Source organism: Conger conger, chromosome 2, assembly GCF_963514075.1.
Source record: "Conger conger chromosome 2, fConCon1.1, whole genome shotgun sequence".
Lineage (NCBI taxonomy): Eukaryota > Metazoa > Chordata > Actinopteri > Anguilliformes > Congridae > Conger > Conger conger.
Window position 1 is genome coordinate 22,979,989 of NC_083761.1, and position 8,141 is coordinate 22,988,129.

Sequence of the window (8,141 nt, forward strand, 5' to 3'; positions counted from 1 at the left end):
CTAGCAGGGTTTGGGAGAGTGATATGTTGGGTGCTTCTGTTACTCCTTCGATATGTGGGAGGGCTCAGCCACATAATCCTACGCACATGGGTGCATGTGGAGGTAGTGATTCATTCCCTGATAATGTCACAGCTGAACGTGGTGGTTAGGTCGGAGGTGAAGGACCGTTCCGCGGTGATGGCACAGATAAATGCACAGTGAGTGAATGGGTGGATCTCATGCAGATTTTTCTAAAGAAGAAAAAAGTTGCTGTTGCAGACAGGGCAGATGAGTTACAGATTAAGCTAATGGGCAGGGCTAAGGATGTGGTCAAGATTGCACTCAGAAGCGACCCGTCTCGTGATGCTACTCAGAACCCTGAAATAATCTATGCCATTCTCAAACAACACTTCAGTGACATTTCGTATTCGTGCATGCCACTTGCAGACTTTTACAGCACATTGCCCAAACAAAAGGAGAACGCTTTTGATTACTGGGTGCGTTTAAACAAGGCAGCAGATGTGGTTGATGAGTGCTTGAGACACCAGGGTAAGAGAATGGAGGATGTGAACAAAGAAGTAGCAATGATGTTTGTGCGCCACTGCCCTGACCAGTCACTTGCCATGGTGTTCAAAAGTAAACTTGTTGAACAGTGGACAGCTAAGGAGGTCCAGGAAAGAATTGATGAGCATCAGAGTGAGATAAAAACGAAGTGTGTTGATGTCAGCTACTTTCCTAGACAGAATGCAGCTTTTATGCTTAAGAATTTGCAGGGCCACAGTGAATTCAGTCCTGAGTGTGCATTGCAGTCTTGTAAGCAGAACATAGATCAGCCCCGCCGTTCTGATGAGTCTGGGCTCACCTCACAGAATAGTGTGGACAAGTTGACTGATATGCTCAGTCAAGTTCTTCAGAGTAACAATGCCCTGCATGCTGCTAACTCACCCTGTGTCCCACAGCATACGAGGAGAAAACGTGGCAGATGTCAGATATGTAATGACTCTCACGCCACACTTGAACACTGCAGAACTCACCGTCTATGTTTTGGCTGTCACAAGCCTGGACACCTGAGACAGTCCTGTCCCACAGCTCCTCAGCCGCCCCCTACCAATGTGCCCCTGTCACCCCCTCAGTTAAACTAGATAGCCCGCATTTGGAGAGGGAAAGTGTGGGCATTTCTAGTGCATCCCTCAATCACTCTTGACTTGGAGGCCATATTCAAATCAGTTAAACGATCTTTGCCAGGCACTGCCAGTCATCATGCAGAACACATCACGTTTTACATACAAGTGACAGTTTGTTTTATACCTCTGTTGTTATTAATGGAACTACTACTGTGAGAGCCATGCTCGATACTGGATCTATGGCATGCACCATTAGTGAAGACATTGAAAGAAAATTAACTGACGCTGGTTCATTGGATTGTGGTGTTAAATCTGAAACTGACATTGTTTTAGTGGGCTGTGGAGGAAAATTTGTTTATCCTAAGAAAGTCTATGACCTCCGCCTTGACCTGTATGGATATACCGTCATCTTGCCCACGCTAGTAGTGCCTGGCCAGACTGACGATTTGATTATTGGCACAAATGTGATTAAGTTTTTGACGCATAAATTGAAAAGAAGTGACATGTATTGGAAAGTAGTTTCAACTCAGGGCAGCTGTGGTGTTGAAGGCGACCAGGATGACTTTGTCGCCATGCTGGCGGGCGTGCATCAGTGGAAAAGTGGCAACCTCCACGACAGAATAGGCACAGTGAAGCTCCACCAAGCAGTCACTCTTCTGCCAGGCCATGAGCATTTGGTCTGGGGCAAACTTCGAGAACTCACGTGGCCCACCGGGTTCCACAGTCATAGTTGAGCCAACCATGTCACGGGCAGTCCCGAGGAACATCCTTGTGGGCTGTGTAATTACGCCATTATGGGGTGACGGGTGGATTCCCATGAAGATAATGAATCCGACAGATAAGACTGTAGTTGTTTGTAGAAATGCTAAAGTAGCGGACGTTCATGCCTGTGTAACCGGGTGCATAAATGTAAGGTTCAACCTAAAGTACGCCCAGTCACACAATATAACAGAGGCCCCCTTTACAGTTTGATAATAACAAGACAGAGACGTGGTCTAAGTTAAATGCAATTACTTTATTAAATCAATTCTGCTGGAAGGCAATAATGAGGTTAAGACAAAAGCTCATATTCGTATAAAAATATATTTATTTTGAATGTCAATTTTACCAGAATAAATAGGAATAAAATAGACTGATGTAAAGCTTAAGGATGGTGGGTGACGACGCTGATGGGATGGGGCATACTCACCTTCAGGGCTCCCAATGTGTAGTTACAACCCAGTGCTCTCACAGCAAGCCTTACTACAAACAAGGTGATACTATATGTGATTCAGGTGCCATTAACACTTACACACTAACACGTGAGGAGGGTACCCCTATTGACTAACCCCGCCACCAATCAGCACCGAGCCCACCATACAACAAGAGACAAGTCCTAAAAGTCCAAGAAATAACCTAACTGCAGCCTACCTATACCAGTTGCTTCAATACATGAAAATAAAGAAAATAAAGAAAATGGGAAAGTACAAGTGCGCCTCTAAGAAGCCACACCAAGACAACTCCAGGCACGGAGGTCTAATATAGGCTATACACCACGCGCACCAGCCGCTGCGCACCTTAGGTCGTCCGGCCAACAACTAGTCTATAGCCGTGCAACGCGGGACACTAGCGAACGTACTCAACAACAGGCGGGTTCCGCCCGCCTGATAAGCGCAACCAAACGAACTTCAAATAAAACAGCGAGGCAAAACAGCAGTGACTATTGCACCTACAAAGTGAAGAAAGTCACTGTTAATCTGGTATTTTATAATTAAAATCCAATCAGAATATACATACAGCAAAACGGTACATTACCAAACAATCCATGGAATTCTAAGTTGCGCGAGTTGTTACTTCCGTGTTTCGGAGAAGACTCCGCAAACAGACGCATCTTAATAAATGAATTAGAAGAAAATAACATTACTGTCGATAAATGTCAAGTAATTACAACTATAGAAATATAGCCCACCTACCGAAATCAGGGGGGACAGCTAAATCGCGGCGAATTACCCAACAGATAACAGACGGCAAGCTGCAACCAAAGCATTGTGTTAATCTGCGGTGTTCCTAACCCACGCAACACTATCAGGGGGAAAACAGAATAGATGTTCTCTTACCTCTCATGGTAAGGCAGGCAGACATGAGGAGAGGACGAGACAGGAAACAGGAAATCAATCAGAAAGATCACAGGAAGCGAAAGGAAAAACATTTAAAAGGTAGGGAGCCAAGAGATTGGTCCAAAAGATGAGGTCCTGCCGGTGCCACTCCCCCACCCCAATTACTGCACCATTAGGGACAACAGCGAGTCTAACTCGCCTTGTCACACCTGCATGGCTCTGGAAGACATACAAGACGGTGAGCTTCCCCACCTTGTGTCAAATGGCCAGCGCATTGACGATAACACACAAGAGCAAAGTGTCAGCATCTCTGATACATTAAAACAACATGGCCTCAGCGATCTGGACATTGAATCATGTGAAGTGTCTGACATCTGGAAAAATAAGATGTGTAAACTTGCAGTGACGTTTTCTGACATTTTTTCCAAGAATAGCCTAGACTGTGGCGAGGTCAAAGATTTTGTCCACCGTATCCATTTAATGGATGATAAGCCTTTCAGATTGCCATGCAGATGAGTCGCTCCTGCAGACTATCAGAAACTTTGTGTCGTCCTGAATGAGATGGAAGAGAGAGGGATTATTAGGAAGTCAACGAGTGAATTTGTGTCTCCTATAGTTCTTGTGTGGAAAAGGAATGGCGATCTGAGACTTTGCACAGATTTTTGGTGGCTGAATGCCCGCACAGTCAAGGATGCACATCCACTGCCTCACCAAGAAGACTGTCTGGCTGCGTTAGGCGGCAACGTGCTTTTTAGCACAATGGACCTCACTTCTCGCTTTTATAATGTTCCCCTCCATGAGGATGATAAAAAGTACACTGCTTTTTCCTCTCCTGTCGGTCTGCATGAATATAATAGACTCCCTCAGGGTCTTTGCAACAGTCCTGCTAGCTTCATAAGGATGATGTTAAAGATCTTCGGTGACCAGAATTTTATGAGTCTGCTTTGCTACTTAGATGATCTCATGTAATTTGCCCCAACTGTGGATGTTGCTTTGGAGAGATTTGAAATTATCTTCCAGAGGCTGCGGTTACACAACCTGAAGCTTGCTCCCAAAAAATGCTTCCTCTGTGCGTTTTCTTGGGCATGTCATAGACAGTCAAGGCATCTCCACTGACCCTGCCAAAGTGGAGGCGATCACCAGTATGGCCAGGACAGATCTCATGAAAGCTGATGGGCTGATTCCTGACGCCAAGAAGGTACAGTCCTTTTTACGGCTGGTAATGTGGTATCAGCGTTTCACTGAAAACTGCTCCACCATAGCTAAGCCACTTTTTTACCTGGTAGCCGGGTGCAAACAGACCAGAATGACCAGAGGGGGAAAGAAAAAAAACGTTCTTGTGTCCAGACAACTGACCACTGCTGATTGGACGCCTGACTGCGAGCAAGCCTTGCTTAATCTGAAAGATGCTCTGAAAGATGCTCTTCTTGCAAATATCATACTGTTGCACCCTGATTTTCAAGACCTTTTATACTGGCCACTGACGCATCCTCTGATGGCTTGGGTGCCGTTTTGTCGCAGGTGGTGCCAGGAGAGGATTGGGCCCGCCCTATAGCTTTTGCGAGCAAGACTTTGAGTAAGGCCCAGAGCAAATATCCCGCCCACCGCTTGGAATTCTTTGCTTTGAAATGGGCAGTGTGTGACAAATTTAGTCATTGGTTGAAGGGCCACAAATTCACAGCGTGGACAGATAATAATCCACTTACGCACATTTTGACGAAACCCAGATTGGATGCATGCGAACATCGCTGGGTGTCTAAGCTTGCAGTCTACGACTTTGTTGTACGTCGCTCTGGATAAGAGCGTCTGCCAAATGCCAATAATGTAAATGTAAATGTAATGATGTCAAGTAAGTGCCTGGACAGAGAAACGTAGTCGCTGATGCCCTGAGCCGGACCCCTTTTGCAGCCGGCAATGTGAGTCACCGCATCATCCATGAGCCATACTCTACCCTCCTCTCCGCCTCAGAGCATCTGCCCGGCCCTGAATTTCAGGACTTTTTACGCCAATCTGCTGTTTGTCAAACTGCTCAACACGTCACTCAGGCCACGGGGTCAGATGGTCAGCGCTCTTGTTTCGAAGACTGCCGCTGAAGTGGCTGCAGTCATGAGTGGTCACAGTAACTGGGAAATGGCCACTAGAGTGAGAGCTGTCCCCTTGGCCAGTCACCTCCAGAGCCTGGCTAACGTAGGTCAGGAGACCTTGCCATCTTTTTCGGCTCGGGAGCTCCAGGACAGACAGCGTGATGATGCGGACCTTGCCCATGTCATCTTTTACGTTGGGCGGAGACGGCGGCCTTCCAGGTGTGAACGGGCACAGGAGCACTGGAGCACACTGAAACTTTTGAAGCAATGGGAAAAATTGTCTTTGAGAGATGAGATCTTATACAAAGTCACTAAAGATCCAGCTACTGGCAAGAAGAGATTTCAATACGTCGTTCATCAGTCCCTTAAGTCAGATGTTCTGCCATGAGGATGCAGGACACCAGGGTCAGCTAAGGACGATACATTTGGTCAAACAGAGGTTTTGCTGGGCTAGCATGGAACGGGATATCGCCCACCATGTCAGGTGCTGCACCAGATGTGTGGTGAGCAAAACACCAGAGCCTGAGGGCCGAGCTCCTCTTGAAAGTGTCAAGACAACCGCGGCCCTCCAGTTGGTCTGTATTGATTTTTGGACTGCAGAGGATGCAAAGGGCAGATCTGTGGATGTCTTAGTGGTGACTGACCACTACACGAAGCTGTCTCATGCATTTTGCTGCCCAGATCAGACAGCGAAACAGGTCGCTCGGAAGCTATGGGACAATTTTTTTTGCTTTTACGGCTTCCCTGAGCGCATTCATTTAGACCAGGGAGCGAACTTTGAGAGTGACTTAATCGCTGCCCTCCTCCAGATCTTGGGCGTGAAAAAATCTCATATGACTACCATTCAATGGGAAGCCAAGCTGAGCGGTTCAACCGTACTCACGGCAACATGATAAGAGCTCTCCCGCCCAGAGAAAAAAAGGCTTGGCCTCAGATGCTACACACTTTGACTCTCATGTACAACAGCACTGTGCATGAAACAACTGGCTTTCCTCCGTTCTTTTTGATGTTTGGCCGTGTCCCACGGCTTCCTGTGGATGTAATGTTTAAGTCCGTTCTGAGGGAAGACGGTGAGGCCGCCTATCCAAAGTTTGTCGACTCACTCCACAAAGATCTTCGTGAGGCAATGCTCCTTGTTGAAAAGAATACAAGCAAAGAGCAGAGACATCAAGCTCAAGTCTACAACCGACGGGTCAAGGGTGGCCAGATTGTGTGCGGTGACAGAGTGCTGCTAGCTAACAAGGGTGAAAGAGGCCAAAGGAAGTTGGCAGATAGATGGGATAATGTCATTTACACAGTGACCGACAGTGATCCAACAACTCACATTTACAGAATACTCAATCCAGTTTCCGGACAAACTAAAGTTGTGCACCGTAACATGCTCCTGTGAGTCAACTTTCTTCCTGTCATGGCCGTCACAGAAGGTGAGAGTATTTATACTATATACTAACTGCAGTTTCGAATGTGATGACACTGATACTCCCTCTGACCAACGAGCTGAGTGCGTTGATAGAACTGCCCGCACCGATGAATGGGTCTCTCAAATCCCTGTTCAGGAGCCGGAACGTTGGATTGGAGGCCCTGGCGGTGATGCCAATTCACAAGATGAAGATTTGGATGAGTTGATGGCAGACCATGAGTCTGTGTCCTACAGTGAAGAAGTTGCCAGTGCTGTGCAAGATCGGGAGATCTGTGCCACTGATGCAGATACTGACCAGACAGTCCACGGTCCCCACTGCACCACACACGCACACTGAGCCCCTAGATTCCCTCGATCCTGCACAGTCCCAACACCGTTCTGACACTCCTACACGTAGGTCCAGGGTAGGTCGTATTATTAGGCCTGTTAATAGGCTCATTTACAATATGTCAGCCCAGGTAACTTCACCTGCACATAAACTTAGGAGATGGGCCAGTTCAGTTCTCAGTCTGAGAACCGTTTGTTAGGATAGCGTCTTCCTCCTACTCTCTATGCTATGCTTTGTTTTATTTTTTAATTTAGCTTTGATACAGTGGCTTAGTGTCTTTGTGATACTGTTATATGGTGCACTTGTGGTGCACTTGAATGTGTGCATAGTGGTGAATTGAATGTCTGAAGTGTAAATGGCACATTATAGGTCTACATCAGGCCTGGCCAACCCGCGGCTCCTGGGCCGCAAGCGGCTCTTTGCCCGATTTCATGCGGCTCTTACATTCATATCTAAGTTTGTATTTGTGTTTTTCTAATTTGCGTGTTCGCGTCACTTGAGTTCAATTTGGTATTTTCGTCAAACATGCATGTGCGTGGGATGAAAATACCTCAAAGTTTCCCAGTAGGAGCAAGATCATTTGAGGAAACAATTTGTGTCAAGTTCGCTCTCAAAATGGCAGGGAAAAAATGCACAGCAAAACGAAAATATGAAGATGAACACAGGACGTTTTTAACAGAGTGGGAGAGTTTATATTTTTTTGTTGAACGTAATGGCAAGCCATTCTGCCTTATATGTCAGGCGCCATTAGTGCATTTCAAAGCTTCAAATCTTCAGTGCCACTTCAGCTCACTCCATGCTAACATCGACCAGGAATTTCCAAAAGGGAGTGAACTTCGCAAGCACAAGTTGGTCACTTTGAAAAGTCAGGCAGAAAAGCGGATACAGTTTTTCCAAAAATTTACGAAGCACTCAGAGACTGTAATGCTTGCATCTTATCAACTGGCTTGGGACATTGCATGGGCTAAAAAGCCATACAATGAAGGGGAGTTTATTAAAAAATGCCTTGGTGATATTGTTGAAATCTTGACTCCTGAAAACGACAAACTAAAACGAATGGTATCAGACGTCCAATTGTCCCGCCACACTGTTGAACACAGAATATCGGAC